Here is a 3,398-nt window from a genome sequence, read left to right as displayed (position 1 = left end):
CCCTCGGCAGCCCCTCTCCTGGCCTTTATATAGGTGGCCAGGTCTCAAGAGGTCCAACCGAGTACGACTAGGTTTACAATAGTTCTAACTCTAAACATTCCTTGTTCGGCTCCTTCCTTGTCTTGCCCGCCAAGGAATCTTCTGCTGCGACATCCAAGTGGCCCATCTTTGCCATCGAATACCTTCATGGGCCTCCAGTTAGATCGTATAGGGTAGGGCAATGTCGGTTACCCGAAGGGTAATGCCCACGTCAGTAGTCCCCGAGTGTCTAGCCGAAAATAGTTCGGGTAGAGACTGAAGCATGCCTCCTCTTAATGTTCTTCTCCTTGATTGTTCTTGTTCATCTTGAATCAACATCATCTTCTTCTGTCGGGTGCGCGTCCAGCGCTCCCGATGGGAGTAGCCCCCGAGTCTAGGTACGGATGCTTGCAATCCGTGCGTAGACTCAAGTTGTACAACTCGAACGTTTTGCTCTGCCGAAGTTTTTCTGCAAGTCTTCATAGGCCATCCGATATATTTTCCACATGCAAGGGATAATGAGTAACGTGCCCAACTTTTGCTGGTTATCTACCGATGGTAAAACAACGTTACCCTACACAGAATCAAGTCCCCGGGCATGATCCTGGAGTGCAAAAAAGTTCCGTCGGGTGCACGTCTAGCGCTCCCGATGGGAGTAGCCCCCGAGTCTAGGTACAGATGCTTGCAATCCGTGCGTAGACTCAAGTTGAGCAATCATTTTTTTCTTCAATCTTTTTTCTTCGAGTCCTCATTCTGTCGGGTGCGCGTCCAGCGCTCCCGATGGGAGTAGCCCGCGAGTCTAGGTATGGATGCTCGCAATCTGTGCATAGACTCAAGTCCACCATCCGATATATTTTTATTCATTCGGATGCTTCGAGCATTCCTCACGACATCACTGATGACGTTTACTGACATCTTGATTTTGATTGACAAGACGCGACCTGCTGGGTCCATTCTTTCTCTGACTGGCCCTATTTTTAAGCAACATCCGTCCTTCTCGCACAGTTACCAAAGCGCCTCCTCGATTTCCACAATCATCAATGGAAAGGGGCCCCCTTAATGAACTGGCAGCAACGACGCGCGCCCACGCAATCCTCAAGTTCTCCCTTTCTTAAAACCTTCAAAGGATAAAATCTTTTTGATTTCCTTCCATTTTCACCATAACATCTTCCTGTCCTTCTTCTTTCTCTCTCTTTCGCAACCGCCGCGCCGCCACCACCGCTCTCAGACCTTCTCCAGATCTCGCAATGGTGAAGAAGAAGAACCTCGCTGTCGCCGCCAGTTCTACGAGCGGTGGCGCCGCCGCCAAAGCCTCCTCGAATCTTCCGAAGAGGAGCACCCCAGATGCTCCTTCCCCAGCTCCGGCGCTGCCAGCGCCGCCAAGCTCGATAGCCAAACCTGGAGATTGGCTAGCATCCTCTATCACAAAGCGTGATGAGAAGAGGGCCCGAAGCCTCGGATTAATTTCCTCCGACGAGGGGAATGTGATTCTCCCAGGTGCGATTTCTCGGCCCAATCCCCCCTGCTGGTTTTACTGTGATGTTCCTGTCGTTCTTGTATTGGGGTCTCTGGCTTCCTGCCCACGAATTCCTTCATCGTCTTCTGCGGACTTACGAAATCCAACTGTGGCAACTCACCCCCAACTCAATCCTTCATGTTGTTGTGTTCATCACCCTCTGTGAGGCGTTCTTAGGCATTGAACCTCACTTTGGGCTGTGGAAAAAGATCTTCTTCGTAAAGAGATACAGCAGTAGTAATGGATCTTTTGTCATTCGAGGAGTGGGGTTTGTTGTCCGTTCAGAGGTTAATTATTTCAGTTTCCCAATGAGAGAATCCGTGCAAGGATGAAGACTGAAATGGTTTTATGTCAAAGATTCCTCAACAACCGAGTCCCAGCTTCCTTGCTTTGCCGACGTCCTTGAAGCCAAGCCTAGGCATTATTGGAAGAACATTCTCTCTCCCGACGAAAGGGCAGCAACCGACGAGGTATTTGCCAAATTCCTTCGGATCAAAGAAGCTGACGGTCAAACTATGATCGGCACAGAGGTGGCAGCGGTGTTCTTGAAACGTCGAGTTCAACCAGTCATGGCCAGAGTTCGCCCAATGTGGTTATATTCGGGTCCAAAGGATGAAACCAGGGTAAATATTGCTGAACTATCGGAAAAGGAGCTGCTCGATGAAGTTCGTCGCCTTAATCTCTTTAGTAAAGAAGACTCGATCCCATTGATATCTTCTTATTCTCCTCTTGATGCTGATCATCCACCGTCAGAGGTAATTTTCCTTCTCATACTCTTATTACTCTGTCCCACTTAGTCGACATAATTATTATTGTTCTTATTTGTTCTTTTCTTTGACAGATCTCCATAGTTTCTGGAAACCTGCATGATTTGCCGAATGATACTTCTGAGGGAAGAGGCTCCTCAATCCCTGTTAATCTTCATACTGTCGAGTATACAGGCCCAGAGAGTGAACATGGTGAACCGATAGATTCTGAGGCTGCCCACACCGATCTTCCTTCCTCGACCAATGTTGCTTGCGACACAGAGGGATCAGTGCGTGATGATGATGCTGATCGTGATACCTTTGTTAATGCAGCTGTGGAGGAGGCCAGAGCTTCACCCGTGAAGAGATCAACCAGCGGATTTGCCGATGAAGACGATCTCTTTGATATGTAAGCGCCTTTTTCCCTGAATTCATATTTTTCCTTTTATTACTCGCATTTCTTTCATAACTCTTGTCAGCCATTTCCTTTCGCAGTGACGAAGGTTTCATTGAACCTCCGTCTAAGAAAGCTAAATCTGGCGCTGCTCCACCGGACATCGCGGCTTTCGAAGCTTCGGTTCCTAAGGCAGCCCCCGCGGCACAGGTATCGACTGCTTCCTCCCTCTCTAGGGGGAAAGATGTTCCTTCAACTGCTGCCGCCACGATCCCTCCTTCAGAAAAACCTGTAAGTCTTTTTCGTTTACGACGCGAATTTCCTGGAGCGTGCCTTGTTTAATGATTCTTTGTCAAACATCTACTTTTCCTCTTTCCTCAAGGACCTGCGGGGCGTTATATCTTCTCTGGAGGCCTTCGCCTCCCAATTTACTTCCCTGGAGGCAGACAAGGTTCGGCTGCAGAAGGAGGTTAAATCTTCTTCCTCAAAGTTGGACGGCGCATTCAAAATAGCCGCCGCAGCTCGCCAAGAGGTCGACTCCCTGAAGGAGGAACTGGGCAAGCTGAAGGAGAAGCTGAAAGAAGAGGAAGCGTCTAGGCTGGCCGCCGAGGCTCGGGCGGCTGAAAAAGATGAACTCCTTCGCCAGTCTTCGTTGGCTTTGCTTGGCAATCTTTTTTATGCTTCTCTGTCGATTATTGCGCTTATAATTTTGATTCTTTGTCAG

Source organism: Lolium rigidum, chromosome 3, assembly GCF_022539505.1.
Source record: "Lolium rigidum isolate FL_2022 chromosome 3, APGP_CSIRO_Lrig_0.1, whole genome shotgun sequence".
Lineage (NCBI taxonomy): Eukaryota > Viridiplantae > Streptophyta > Magnoliopsida > Poales > Poaceae > Lolium > Lolium rigidum.
This window is presented reverse-complemented; position numbering follows the sequence as displayed.